Source organism: Pleurodeles waltl, chromosome 7, assembly GCF_031143425.1.
Source record: "Pleurodeles waltl isolate 20211129_DDA chromosome 7, aPleWal1.hap1.20221129, whole genome shotgun sequence".
Classification (NCBI taxonomy): domain Eukaryota; kingdom Metazoa; phylum Chordata; class Amphibia; order Caudata; family Salamandridae; genus Pleurodeles; species Pleurodeles waltl.
This window is the reverse complement of record NC_090446.1, coordinates 1,488,547,301-1,488,563,190: the sequence shown is the minus strand read 5'-3', so window position 1 is coordinate 1,488,563,190 and position 15,890 is coordinate 1,488,547,301. Positions and strand designations below refer to the sequence as shown.

At 46.1% G+C, this 15,890-nt stretch overlaps 1 protein-coding gene across 5 annotated transcripts in view; it reads left to right on the top strand.

The window, feature by feature from the left end:
• Window positions 1-990: 990 nt before the first annotated feature.
• The window catches only part of LOC138246553 (sialic acid-binding Ig-like lectin 7), a 229,930-nt gene continuing 215,030 nt past the window's right edge, over window positions 991-15,890 (top strand). For all 5 annotated transcript variants that reach the window (XM_069201225.1, XM_069201227.1, XM_069201226.1 and 2 more), the window contains exon 1: window positions 991-1,102. The gene's annotated coding sequence lies outside the window, so the exon portion shown is untranslated. The remainder of the gene's footprint in view (window positions 1,103-15,890) is intronic.

The window sequence follows — 15,890 nt, the reverse complement described above, 5'->3', positions numbered from 1 at the left end:
TCCAACAAGATCTAAATTAGGCCCAAAGACGTGAGGCAGGAATGGTGGGCCAGAAAATAGAAAACTCGAGCGCTGTATGAAAAAGAACAGCGATAACCCATTTTAAATTCCATTGTCATGTTAAAATTTAAAATTAAACATTCTATGACGTGGTTTCTACTAGACTAAATACCATTGTCTTGAAACTTTTATAAAACAGTGTAGGTGAAATGGTGTTTACTAGTTGATATTCTATTAATTAATATTTTAGATTAAATTTCAAACAACCCCAAACAGATGTTGTGAGAAGTTCTATCCTTCTATCTGTTCATTCAATGGTAGAGAACAGAATTCAGTGTGGGCGTATGGCATATTTTTCCCTTTAGGAAAAGGAAGACTGTGCATTTGAAAGATTTTAGGGGCTCTGGGCAAAAAATATTTCGGGGGGCCCTCTACAGAAGAACTTTGCATTTTGTTACCCATTTCCTGCTCATCTAAGCCCACATGAAGCTAAACAATTCTAAATTATGGTTATCTTTAACAGGTCACACAAAATGACCAGCATGAACAGGTGGAATATGCCTTGCCCAAGACTCAAAAAATCCTGTAGATGACACAACCTGGACAGACAGAGTCAGAAGGAGGGGTAGGCAAAGATGGAGAGAGGCTTAGATAAAAAAATAGAGTAGACACAGGTCAATGAGAGAGAAGGTTCACTTTCCCTGGGGATCAAGGGAAGGTGGGGGCTGTGGGCAATTGTCCACTTTGCCCATGCCTTAAAACGACTCTGCAGTGAGAGAGCATCAAGGTGCCCTATTGCTTTGTGGATCAATCTGTGAATATCTGGGTGCAGGCTGTCTTTTGAGATGGCAAGTTTCAGGCTAATCGGACTCCTGACTCATTCCTCCGTATGCAACATTTCTTGAAGTTTCACAATCCATGGTAACAGATATTGCTGCTGCTAGAAAGGAAACAGCTGACTTTATGTTCAGTACAAGGATGTTGATTAGCCCAAGTTCTGCTTTTTTCTCTGCCTTGCATCCACTCGGGGATGATTTAGGTATTTTTCAAAATCCTGGGGGACGTGGGCTGCAGATTTACAAATAACTACTTTTCACACATGGTAAGTACGCTACAATCTCATTATTTTGCGTTGTTCACTGTGAGCTTGCAAGTATGAACGTTTGGGGGTTACTGGGCTAGGTATGGGATATTTTTCTTGCCCGTGAAGTGTCAAAGCCTTTGCTTTTTAAAAGAACAAATGTTATGTCTAAATGTCGGACCCACAAAGGAGGAACAACGCTTAAAGAATTTAAAGTGGCTCAGGTTATGGAAAATCCACTGAAACCCCACAGGAACCTGTCTTGGTGGGGCTACTTTGCACTGAGGTGCGATTTAGCATAATTGTAGCCAAGGTATTTGTGAGCTATGTTGTTCCATTTATCTTGTTGTAAGTTTGATTAACAGGAGCAAACATCTGTTTTCATTTATGTACATAAACAATATGAAAACATTGATTTCTGCTGCTACATTGTGTCAATACTAAATTAATTCCTGGCTCCATCTTCCTGCAAAGTAGTTATTTCCTTTGATAGTAGAATCGACATGAAATACACAAAACCTGCACTTCATTTTAAAACTTACCAAATAGAAGGTGAAGAAGCCTCCAACATACACTACGAACTTGAGTAACTCAGGGGGTTATTACAACTTTGGAGGAGGTGTTAATCCGTCCCAAAAGTGACGGTAAAGTGACGGATATACCACCAGCCGTATTACGAGTTCCATAGGATATATTGGACTCGTAATACGGCTGGTGGTATATCCGTCACTTTGCCGTCACTTTTGGGACGGATTAACACCTCCTCCAAAGTTGTAATAACCCCCTCAGTGTGGAGCGCATTTTCAAAGACACCTTAATTGTTACTGTTGTGTTATGTGTTTTGTTTGAGTGTTTTGTGGTATGAGGATTCTGCTGATATCACAATCGTTATAAATATTGGAGTGCGACAGTTGAGGTTAGGGTTGCTGGGACAGTTGAGGTTAGGGATGGGGTGTGGGTGGTGCTCCAAGAGACATGTAGATGCTGAGGTTAGAGTTGGTGGTGTGGGTGGAGCTCCAAGAGGCATGTGGGTGTTGGGGTTAGGGTTGGTGGTGTGGCTGGACCTCCAAGAGACATGTGCATGTTGGAGTTAGGGTTGGTGGTGTGAATGGAGCTCCAGGAGGCATGTGGGTGTTGGGGTTAGGGTGAGTGGGAGGATAGTGTAGCTGTGGATGATTCTTGAAGAGAGGTCATGACATTAGAGAGTCATCTGTATGGGAGGCACAGATGGATACATGTAAGATGCAATGCTGACAACACGTAACAACATGCTCATGTATGTTTACATAGGTAAGACACATCTCAATCTATGATTCACAGGCGTAGCCATTTCTCTGCTGACTACTGACTTTAAATGCTAGCTATTATGGGCTTTAGATGCGCAAATAAGTTCTTTTGCCTCCCTGAAGCATGGCATAATATTCCTAACAGGTAGCTATGTGCTGACCAAGTGATGTGTCTATATGATATCGGATGTATAGCTATTTCTCAAGATCATAGGGACATGCGTGGCACCCTGAAACCTGGCACGTACAGTCAAATACAAGTCACATACAATTTGCGTCTCATGCAATCTGAGTCACATACAATCTGCATTGATGATGTGCTGCATTGTCTTTGTCGAAGATTTCCTGGCTGGCCATGGGATCATCCACTGGGAGGCATGTAAGAGCAACCAATGGTTCCTGACTGATCAGGAAGACTGCAATTGCATGAAAGTTTACATTCTTGCAACAACTGTCTGCATCCCTGCAAGGGAAATAATTGTCCATGTCCTGTGCTGGAATATGCAAAAAAGCAGACTGTTACTGACCTGTGCTCTCTGTAGACTTGATGCTGGTAGGAGCCAGATACAATAAATGCAGCAGACTACTGCAGGCAAGTTATCCTTTTTTCCCTGGTCACCCCCAAACATTTTAACTGATACTGGTGATTACTGACTCTAACTGTGCCCTTGGCACTACTAACCAGTCCCAGGGCCAGTGCTCTGTGTAAAATGGAATATGAAAATAAGGCTAATTATAATTGGCTGTACCAACCTACCTATACGTCCCTAGTATATGGTAGGGCATGTAGGTTTAGCCCCTCCCTGCATAGATAGTACACCCATAGGTGCACTGCTGTAGTGCCCAGTGTCATTGTAAAAGCAGTCCTGCCTTGCTGGCTGCTTTCTCGTTAAGGTTAACCCCAAGTTCGACTTTGGAATTAAAAGTACTTCCAAAGTCCTAAGCTACCTTATTTTTAAGTATGTCACCCCTACAGTATGCACTAAGTGCCCCTAGGGTTGGGTACATTGTAACTATAAGCAGGGTTTCTATAAAAGATGTTTTATAAACCGTCAAATTTGTTTTTTCCTATTGTAGTGAATGGGCTCCATAGGCTAACATAGAAAAACTTTATTTTAAAATAATAAAGTCTTATTTTCCATTGGAAGAAACTAAAAGTTTGGTATCAAATAAAAGTTGTAATAAATCCAACAACTTGCCGATGTTGAATTTAATATAACGTGAACAGGAAAAGAGTTTTAGAACTCTTGCTAAAAGTTACCAGCTTCAGCCCTGTAGGGCCCTTCTCTGATTGGGCAGCATCTGGCAGCCTGAGCCAGGCTGCCTTGATGAGGTGTGAAGTGGCCTGGACTGAAGCAAAGGAAGCATCTGGTGGACGGAGATCTGCCTCAGCAGATGGTAGAACAGGATGGGAGAGAGCAACCAAAGTGGATTTCAAAGGAGGGCAGGACATTTGGGACAGCAACTGGACATCACCCATTTCCTGCAGCCCCAGACAGCCAGATTAGATTAAATGAGGGCTGGATAGGGGTGTGTTAAGGGAAACGTAGCCAAACTAGTGGGTGGACTCAGCCAGATCTAAACTCTAAGATTGAATTTTTGCCATCTTAGATTTTGGAGGAATGTTGGTCTCTGGGATTAATTTTTACCACATTTCCCAGGAAGTGGTCACTCAATAGGGTGGTGGCCTGCACATGATTGGACAGGAGCATCCACCCCCCACTTGCCACCCCAGGAGCGGGGATAAATATGGCAGAGCTGCCTCACACTACAGATCCCTGCTGGAAGAAGACAAGAAAAAGAAGGACTGCACTGCTGTACTCCTGGCCTGCACCTGGACCCTGCACCCAGTAGGACTGCACCAGCTGCACACTTAGGACTTCATCAAGAAAAGGACTTTGCCTTGCTTCTACCACTCCAAGAAGGGATTTCCTGTAAGCTACAGGTAGAAAGGAGCTGACTAGAGTCCCTTGCATCCAGTCCTGCGAAAATAGTCCAGTTGACCAGTGACCAGTGGTCATTTAAGGATTTGGACCAGGTGCATTCTGGGAGTTAAAGTCCTAACCCCCAAGGAGCAATTCATATCTTCCGAAACTTGGGGTGAGTGGTGGACACTTGAAAGACCTTAAAAGTACTTTTGGAAGAAGATCCAGCCGTTTGGAGCAACTTTGTGAAAAAAGCTCCATATGTGGACTGACCCGATGGCGAGAGTCAAGCCAGCCAACGTCGACTGCAATGCGGACTGACTTGAGGTTCATCCCACTGAAAAGCTCTGGAGCCCCAGACTTCCAGGATTTGACTGGGGGCTCGTAGAAAAACAGTCTGATGATGTCACATTGAAATTGGCTTGCTGAGGAGGGTTGTCCAACGTCAGGGAAATAAAGCTCCAAAAAAGTCTGAAGGTAAAAGTTTGACTAAGGCTTCCACACAGTATATCTGAGGAGTGCTACATTGTGGTCAGCCTCACTGTCGACTTGGTCCTGGATGAAGGATTTCATCCAGCAAACGTTTATAAGGCCGAACGTAGAAAACTTGACTGAGGCCTCCCACAATGCATATCCGAAGAGGGTTCCAACGAGGTTGGCCTCAACTTGTGACTTTGTCCTGGTAGGTGAGAAATCTTCAAGAAGATTTAAAAGTTTGAAGGTAAAACTTTGGCCTATACTGTATATAACATTAAAAAATGTAAATTCTGACAAATTTTCGATGAGTTTGTCAAAGGTGTCAAAATTACTATTAACAAATGAATACCTTTTGCTCCCCTACTCAGGTGAGATCAATAGCTTATATATGTGAGCCACTTTAGGGTTTATGGATGTTGTAACTGGATGATGATTACATAGTTTTTTTAACTGGGAATGCATATGGGGTGAAAAGTTTTAAGTATAATATAGCTCGGAAAAACAAAGAGGGGAACCTGAATTGAGAATGAGTAGAACACCTTTATTCATCCACAACTTCAAACACAGAGGGGGTCATTCTGACCCTGGCGGTACACTACCGCCAGGGCTAACGACCGCGGGAGCACCGCCAACAGGCTGGCGGTGCTCCCATGGGCATTCTGACCGCGGCGGTACAGCCGCGGTCAGAAACGGGAAACCGGCGGTGTACCGCCGGTTTCCCGCTGCCCTGGGGAATCCTCCACGGCGGCGCTGCTAGCAGCGCTGCCATGGGGATTCCGACCCCCTTACCGCCATCCTGTTCCTGGCGGCGAATAGGATGGCGGTAACGGGTGTCATGGGGCCCCTGGGGGCCCCTGCAGTGCCCATGCCAATGGCATGGGCACTGCAGGGACCCCCGTAACAGGGCCCCACCAAGATTTTCAGTGTCTGCCATGCAGACTCTGAAAATCGCGACGGGTGCAAATGCACCCGTCGCACCCTTTCCACTCCGCCGGCTCCATTCGGAGCTGGCATCCTCGTGGAAGGGGGTTTCCCGCTGGGCTGGCGGGCGGCCTTCTGGTGGTCGCCCACCAGCCCAGCGGGAAAATCAGAATAGCCGCGGCGGTCTAATGACCGCGCAGCGGTATTCTGATGGCGGGACTTTGGCGGGCGGCCTCCGCCGCCCGCCAAAGTCCGAATGACCCCCAGAGCCTGTAAGTAAATTGCCATACCAAATAGTGCTGTTAAAATATTGCTCGATGGGGGTAAACGTTAGAACAAAATAAGGTTTCAGAAGTGTTCATGCATGAGAGACAATAATACGTAGTCAGAATTCGGTAGGGCTAGACATAAAAAGAATATGTTTGTGGGAAAAAGGAGATAGCATAGCCTGTTTCAGAGAGAATCACAGCTCCTGTGGATCCTCACTTGATGAAGATAAATAGATTTGCAGTTACTTGGTACCAAAAGCCCTGTGGTAGTTAAAAAAGTCAGGAACGTTAAGTCCCCTTAGGGATTAAGGATGTTTTCACTTTGCTAAAATCATTTGAGGGGACTTACCGTGCCAAATACATTTGGAAAAAAATTGTCAATTGAGCCAAAAAAACTCTGGGGTATACATATAGAAGCATCATGAGATAAAAATCTACAATAGATAGAAGCATCATTTGAATGGTATCTAGACAACCCCACCAGGAGAAATATAGCGGAGACCATTTCTGAGAAAAGGTTGGGAGTTTGTCCGATAAGTCATCTGAATTAATGTTAAGTGTGTCTTTAAAAGTTTTCCCATAGTATACAAGTAGGCATTTGATCTTGATAGAGTTCCAGGAGAGTCCTGCTTCTTCAAAGATGGTTTTAGAACAGTATGTATTCAGTTGTAATACTTCTGTTTTGTCCACATTTAGTTTATATCCTGACACAGCTGAATATAAACTAAGTTCCTGTAAAAAAGCAGGAAAGGAGCTGTCTGGATGTGACATAAATAGAGAAATATAATATGCATATGCTGTAAACCTAATGTGGGTGGTTTTAATTTTGTGATCTTGTAGCCGTCTGGGTTGGCTATGGCATGTTAGGCGCTGAGGAGGGGTTCATCCAGGTCTCGGTCAGGAAAGCGACGTCTGGGGAGGCTGAGTCGAGTAGATTCCATAGCTCTACTACGAGCTTGTGGATGGAGCGGGTGTTGAGAAGGATACATCTGAGGTGGTTGTGTCCTGCCTTGGCGGGTGGGTCGTTGCCGCAGAGGCTGGTGAAGGTGCAGTTCCGGCAGGAGAAGGGTAGGCGGGTGGTCTACGGGGAGGCTTGAAGGCAGGTGGGAGAGCGTCTGGTGTTAAGGGCGTGGATGGTGGCGGCGGCGTAGTGAAGATGTGCCTGGTGGCGGTGAGGGGGACGGGAGCCAGAGATTCTGGTGCTGGGCACGGTCCAGGTGCGGACGGGCACAGACGGGCGCAGATGGGCTTGCAATTAAGTAGGGAGGCGGGGTGAAAAACGGCGGTAAACAGGGGCGAAAAGGGGACAGGGCTGCGGGGGCAGCAGCGGGGGGAGGGAGAGGGGTGGGAGAGCGAAAGTGAGAGAGACAGCAGAGTATGAGAAAAACGAGGAAGAGAGTAGAGCAAAGCAAAAGGAGCACAAAGAGACAGAAGTGAAGCAGAGCAGAGAGCAAAGCAGAGAAAGGAGGAAAAAAGGAGGAGAGAGGCAGAAGGTAGCCTAGTAGGAAAGCAGAGCTCTCCCACTAGACACCAGGGATGAGGCGTACGCAGAAGCCTTAGGGTGGAGGCAGGCCTCGAACTCCTAACAGGGGTCAGGGTTTCAGTGGAGCCAGGGAAAGGGCTCTACTTGCAAGGTGGAGCCACGAGAGGCAGAGCAGCGCACTGACCAGGTCAGTGGTATTGCTCAGCCTACCACGCAGTGGCCGCCATTAAGTAGGGAGGTAGGAGCGGGGTGAAAAACAGTGCGAAAAAGGAGTCAGACTGCAAAAAGGGGGCGGGCCGCTGGGGCAGCAGCGGCGGGGGAGAGAGACAGGGGGGAGAGCAAAAGTGAGAGAGAGAGAGTGGAGTGAGAGAAAAACGAGGAAGAGAGTAGCGCTAAGCAAAAGGAGCACAAAGGGACAGAAGTGAGGCAGATCAGACAGCAAAGCAGAGAAAGGAGGAGAAAAGGCAGAGAGAGGAAGAAGGTAGCTGAGTAGGAAAGCAGAGCTCTCCCACTAGACACCAGGGTTGTTGCGCAGGCAGAAGCCTGTGGGTGGAGGAGGGCCCGAACTCCACCCGCAGAAAGGGTTCTACTTGCAAGGTGGAGCTGCGGGAGGCAGAGCAGTGCACTGACCAGCTTCTGCAAAGGAGCCAGAAGTGCAATTTGACTTAATGAAATGGGTAAATAATGTAAAACGTTTGGGGAAGAGGTGCTAAGCAAAATGAAGATAAAATTCAACCATGAGGCCAGCAGGGCCAGGTGCTCTCCCTTTTGGAAGAAACTGAACTGCAGAGCGTATTACCTCAATTTGAACTGGCTGTTCTAAAAAGTAGAGATATGTAGGTGATGACGTTTTCGGTTTAAGATTAGAGAAATAAGAGACTCCTGGCGCACTGTCTGGAGTGTATAAATCCTTGTAGTAAGAGGCACAGCATTCCGTAATATCAGGATCCCCAAACAGCTTTTCACCATGTTGGTTAGTTGTGGATTTGATAATTGTTTATATCTTCCTACACTTTAAGTAACAAGCTAGGAGTATATCCGCTCTGTTATTTCCACCATAATACTTATCATTCTTTTTAAGGAGAGATCTGCATGCTTGCTCGGTCGTACATTTGTTGAACTTATTCGCAGCATTGACTAAGGCATTAAGATCAGGGGGGTCATTACAACCCTGGCAGACGGTGTTAAAGCGGCGGTAAGACCGCCAACAGGCTGGCGGTCTTTTTTTGAGTCCATCCGCCGCTTTTCCGCTCCGCCCGCCAGGGCTGAGACGACCGCTGGGCTGGAGACCTGGGTCTCTAGCCCGGCGGCCGTCACAATACCGCTGCTGGTATTTTGACCCGGCTTACCGCCGTGGATTTCCAGCGGTAGGAACCGCCATGAAATCCATGGCGGTAAGCACTATCAGTGCCAGGGAATTCCTTCCCTGGCACTGATAGGGGTCTCCCCCACCCCCGCCCCCACCCCGACTCCCTCCCCTACACCCCCCACCACCCCTGCCACGCCCCCCTCCCCACACCAACCCCCGACATTACCTTACACATACAGACCCGACACGCACGCAGGCACCACCAACACACATACACGCACACACCCCGACATACATGCCAACATCCACACACACAGTCAGACACGTACACCACATTCACACACACATCCATACAGACATACCTACAGACATACACGCACTCATTCTCAAAACACGCAACACCCCCGCAAGCATACACGCACTCACACCCCCCCTACATAGACAGACGCACACCCCCATGCACCCACACAACACCCCCCCCACCCCCCTAACCTAACGGACGATCAACTTACCTGTTCCGTCGATCCGCCGGGAGGGGACGGGAGCCATGGGGGCAGCTCCGCTGACACCACACCGCCAACAGAACACCGCCGCGCAGAATCACAGGACGTGATTAGCTGGGCGGTGTTCTGTTGGTGTGGCGGTGGAGGTGGAGCAACCTCCACTTCCCCACCGCCCGCAAGTATGGCTGTTGGCGGCTCTCTGTCAGAAAAACGACGGAGGGCAGCCAACGGTCATAATACGCCGAGCGGCAAACCGCCACCACTGGCGGTCTTCCGTACGGCGGTCCCTCTGCGGTCTTGTTAAAAGACCGCCAAGGTTGTAATGACCCCCCATGTTTGCTATTTTGATGGTATAATAATTATGTTCAAGGGATTTTGTATGTGCCAAGATAGAAGCAGATTTCTGTTACATAGTTTTTTTCTAGAAGTGGATAAAACCAATGATGAAGCCTCTTGAATCTACCTTAAAGGCTTCCCCGAGTAAATGAAATGGTGTGAGGTAACTATTGCTAATCTGGAAAACAAAAACATTAATGAAAGCAGTTTAAGAACTGAGGAAAGAGGCATCTGAAAGTGATGAATTATTGAATCTCCCAGAGGATTTGTTAGGCCTACTGTTAAGTATGTCTAGATCAGTCAGCACTGGAGCGTGATCTGAAATTGATATAGAACCAATCTCTGAGTTGACTACATGTTGTGGTAAACGTTTCCAAAGGAAAATAAAATCCAGTTTAGATTAGGGATGCAGTTATGGCTTGTGGGAGGGAAAAGGGGAATCACAGGGCGGCACGGGGGGGAAATAAAATAAAAACGTACCTAAATTCCGTGCTGTGCTGTTCCGCTCCTCCGTCGTCGCTCCAGACTGCAGACACAAGTTCCCAGCCTGCCCTGCGGCAAATCTTGACACTGCTCAGAGCAGGATTGGCTGGGATTGTCCAGCCAAGGCACTCCCAGGCAGACTGGGAGCCTGTGCAGGCTATCTTCAGCCCGGCTACACAGTGCCCGGCTGGAGAGAGCCCTGTGCGCATGTGTGTTTGGCCAGCCTGAGATGGCCAGCCAAAAATACATGCGCACTGAGGGAAATGTTCACCCCTTTTAATACAAAATGATAATAAACTTAGTTTATTATCATTTTGTATCAAAAGGTTTGCAGCTGCCGCTGCTGGTGGGGGGCTACGCTCATCCGCCCTAGTGGAAGAGCCACGCCTGTGGGGATGGTGAGTAGAGAAAAAAAGAGTATTCTAATAGGTTGGGTTGGTATAGCCTTCATGAATCAGAGGGTGAGCAGTAACAAATTACATTTTTGAAGGCCTTATGTGAGGCATGGTGTGAGGTAGAATGCCTATCCAAAAAAGGATCAAAATAGTTAATTGAAGTCTGCTCCCTCTACTAAGCTGTCGGAGGCATGTTCTGTGATAGTGTGTGAGAGTGTTTGCCAAAAATTGGAATCTGGATAAGGTGGACCATATAGACTAAGTATAGTGAGAGTAGTATCATCAATGGTGAGGGTAACTAATAACCAATGTATTGTGGTGTTGGGAGTGTTTAGTACTATGTAGGGATTTTTGCCAAAGAATTATGATGCTATTTTTGTTGGTGCTGGAAGGGAATGAGAAAATTTCACCTACCCACTGTTTCCTAAGTTTGGGAGCCCCCAATTAGTTGAAATGCGTCTCTTGCAGCAAAGCTACATGACATTTCAAACGGCTAAATGAGATTAAAAATGCTGACATTTGATGGGTTTCAAGCCCCTTGACATTCCATGTAACTGTTCTAAATTGCATTAAATAAATAAGATATATGCAGTTACTGATTAATTGAAAAAACAAGGCAGATTAAAATATTTGAAACAAGGAGAAAAAGAAGGACGAGAAGGGAGCTAGGCTGGTATATAGAGAAAGGTGGAGGCACACAACCTCTGAGGACAGAATATGCATACTTATGGTATTCCAGGAACAAAGGTCCATGAATGATGAAAAAAGGTAAGAAATGAACGGAAATTCCCCATAGCATAGAGTGACAGCAGAGCACCTGAGAGAGAGATAGATGCCATGAACAGATCTCCTCTCACCTCAGATCCCTTCACTGGCTTCCGATCGACAAAAGAATAATCTTCAAAGTTCTTATCCATGCACACAAATCCCTCCACAACACCGGACCAACCTACCTCAACGAAAGAGTGAACTTCCACACTCCCGCTCGCCACCTCCGCTCCCCCGACCTCGCACTCGCCACAGTCCCCCGCATCCAACGCGCCGCCACCGGAGGCAGATCCTTCTCCTACCTCGCTCACAAAACCTGGAATTCCCTCCCCACCAACCTCTGCAAGACCCAGGACCTCCTGCCTTTCAGAAAACACCTCAAGACATGGCTTTTCGAACAGTAATCGGCATCCCCCCCCCCCTCCTCCTTCCCCCCCCCAGCGCCTTGAGACCCTTACGGGTGAGTAGCACACTCTATAATTTTTTTAGATTGATTGATTGATTGATTGATTGACAGAGCACCTTCGGGTATTAGCGATAAGACAAAGAATTAAGATATGTAGGAACAAGATGAAAAAGACATATGGGAATATATAATTAATCAAATAGAACCAGGCAACAATTATATAAATATACTTGAGGCATAGAAACTGAAAGAGGAAGACCACACTTACCACTGGATTGGTGGAGGAGGACACATGGGATGATGTGAACAAAACAAGAGGGAGGAAACAACATGTGAAGTCCACAATAGGATCCTATTTGGTGAAAGGTAAATGGGACATAAGGAGAAATAATCAATAAATAACAATAAATTGCAAAAAAACATACAATAAGTAAAACAGAATGAGTGGACACAAAAAAGCAGTAAAATAGTATAACAACTGAGTGATAGAGGATGGCCCTAGATCCATGGTCATTGCAATAAACATTAGCTAAGAACGAAGATAAGCATTAGTATATTGAAATGTTAGAGCTATCATGTAACATAAGATGTCTGCAAATCAATGGCTTCTGTTTTATTTTGGTTGATGAGGTTTGTAAGTCCACACGTTCTTCAAAGGAGTAAGACGTGTCCTTGAAAGTGATTTTAAAAAGGCATGGGTGTAGTAATCCATATTGGATATTCAAGTATCTCAATTCAGGGTGTAGATCTAGAAATTGCTTTCAACAAGCCGCTGAGTTAGGGGAATAATCCTGTGTGAAAAATATCTTTTGGCCTGACCACTAAAGCGATACCACATTTTTGGCAGCAGAGAGTAGATCGAGAGTAGCAGATTGACAATGTGATGCTAGAGTCCTCTAGATTCACTTTTTCTGGGCTAGGGTAATTTTCCATCAGTGATGGATCTGGCTGCGTCAGATACCAACAATGAAATGCAATGTAGGTGTTCCCTCCTAAAAAATGACAGTAGCCCGCTGACTCTGTATCTACAAGCTTTACAAAAAATGATGCACGCCTAGGAAAAGTCACACTAACTGTGACTAGCATAAAAATGTTAACACCTGGTCAGACAAGGCGTTAAAATGACTCAGGCACAGGTATATAAGGAGAGCACATACAAAACACTCTGGCAACCCGGAAAACAACATGGACCTACTCCTGTTACCAATTGAGGTACCAAGGAGATCGCTGCAACCCTCGACCTCACCACTATATCATCCAGCACCACCACAGTCACCACCACCCAGATCACAGAGGTAGTGCAGGAGAAGGGAGCACGTCTAACACCAGCTGGCATCCCTGACTGCCCTCAGGGAGAAGGAGGTCATCACTTTCTACCGGCTGCACCAGGAGTCAATCGTACAGCTGCTCCACCTCATTGGGCCACAACTCCAGGCAACGGATGAGTGATCCACCACCATCCCACCACTGACCAACCTCTTGGCTGTGCTTCACCTCTTTGCATCTGGAACCCCTTCAGATCACAGCAGCATGTGTGAGTGCAGTATCACCGCCCTCCCTGTCTGCATTCCTTCCCTCTGTTCTGGATGCAATCATCTGCCTCACACCCCAACACATCCTCTTCCCCAACACCCAGCAATTGCAGTTGGAAATTAAACAGGGCTTCTATGCAATTACTGGGTTTCCCCATATTCTCATAGCCATGGACTGCACCCATGTATTACTTCCACTAACTGCAACCGGAAGCACACACACTTGATTAATGTGCAGGTCATCGTGGAACATCACAGCTTAATTCTCAATGTGCTGGCCAACTACCCAGGCAGTATCAATGACGCATACATCTTCAGCATCTCCACCCTCAATCAGAGGATTCAGGATGGACAATACGGGAATGGCCTGCTTGTAAGTAAGCATCAGCAAGTACCTAACAGACACAAAAACAAATAAGTATGGGCTCAAAATACATAGTTCACTCTCTGCCTGTACAGATAGGAACTGCACGTTGAGGCCGGTCACACATACATGCACTCTGCTTCTGTACACATATCTATTGAAAGTCACCCTGACATACAGGTGAAGACATCTCAAACAACTTTTGCATACGTTACATAATGTAAAGGCACACAGACATGCAGGGAATCTGCTCTGCATTTCTATGGTCAAGGGAGGTGTACCATCTACATTGGGGGTGGTCACACACAACATTTAAGGGACATCAGCCAGGTCATGCCTCATACATCAGGGATTAGGGATTAGGGGCCTCAGTTACCAGGGTCTTGTGCCACTTTGTGTCACGAGAGAACATTTGTTTGATGATCCGCTGGCTCAGTGTGCCAGGCCTTATTTACAAGGCTTATTATGGCGTCGTAAAAATGGGCAATTAACATGCATACAACTGTGTGAAAGAGCCGTTACATGGATGTCACTTGGTGTATACCCATGCAACACCCATGGAAGACAAAGCTAACTGACGTATTCACAAATTTAGGCCATCTCAGGAGTGGAGTAAGAGTGACGCAATGGGGAGACACTTCTTCATCACTCCCCACATCTTCCTGTTCCTATGTGTATTGCATTCTGCAGCACACATAGAAAGAGGGAAAGACCTCTTGTGATGGTTTATGTACAGTAAGGTGTTCCTTTCTGCACAGTAACAATCATCCACACAAGGCAGGCACCCTTGCGCCATGGTGCAGGGCTGCCTACCTAGGCACCAGGCATCAATTTGTGCATCAGTGCAAGGGTAGTGGAAATCTTATGTCTTGTGGGTATGGTGCATTCTTGGCCTTCCCTGGTGATGCATGGCAGCACAACAAGGCTCTTGCTGTGCTACCCTGTGACATGAGCCTCATAAATGAATCCCTAGGTGCTTGATGAAAAAGCATCACTCATGGCCAGGTGACATGTAGCTGTACAAATATCTAATGCTATGTCAAATAACTCACATCTCACACGTGTGGAGTATAATTCTACACACAGACATCACTCACCATGTTCCTGAGGCAGCAACTTTGGCTGGAAGGTGCACCTGCATATACAAATTCCATCCTGAAAGCTAAGAAGTACACCTACAACCCCTAATGCAAGTGTGAATGTGTACTTGCGAGGTAACCTGTGTGTAAGTCCAGTTCTATGGACCCTAAATTGGGTGGAGGAGCCAAGTAACGTGTACCAATTCCCCTTATTAAAGATGTAGTACAGTGCAGGAAGTTGTGTAGCTGGACTGCAGATGACCACACAAATCTGCAGGATACATGTCTTGTGTGCACAAATTGGGTACAAATCTGTCTCACATTTATACAATGTTACAACACCGTGACATGCAAACATTTATTGGGAAGTGGCAGTTGTCACATCATGTCACTCAGTTGGGGTGTGTGAAGGCATACTGTGTGGATGATGTCATGATAACTGTCATGGACAATCTAGGACAATCAAAGGCATGGGCAAATGTAATGTAGGACAATACCAACATCTGGGGAGGAGTATGTACCCATACATGTTTTTGTGTCAGCCATGTCTGGCATATCACCGACAACCTAGGCTGGACATAAATAAGAAATTCACAGCTACATTCTGTCCCACCACACAAGTAGTGGCAGCACAAAACTTTGTTTGGATCAGAGTGATGGGAAAAAGACACCATCCAAATTTGCTGCACAAATATGCCTGTCAGGAAGTCTATATTATATATATGCCCATGTACTGCATTGGACCTTGCTTACAATGAAAGAACAGGGCCCTGGAAATGGCATTACATTGGCATGATATACATGTCATGTGCTCATAATTGGGAGAATTGCATGACAATACAAACACACATGAGATACGTGCAGGATGTATACAAATACAGTACACAACGGCAAGAAACTTTTTTCCCTTTAACATTTCAGCTGACCAAAGTTATGGCCTCCAGCCATGGATAATGACACCTTTTGTAAATCCACAAACAGATGCGGAGAGGGCCTATACCCAGGCACATGTTCAGACCAGGAACATTGTGGAGAGGACCTTTGGCTTGCTAAAAGCCTACTTTTGCTGCATTGTTGCATCAGGTGATCATCATATCACGTACATAGTAGGGATTAATATACATCAATTACTTATAAAGTGACACTTTAATTGTTCACCGGAAACCAACCATATTTCTTTACACAGTATTTATTGTAATGTTTTTCTCTTTCGTTATATTTATTGGTCTATTATTCATACACCAATTCTCATATACACCCAGTTCCTCATCTG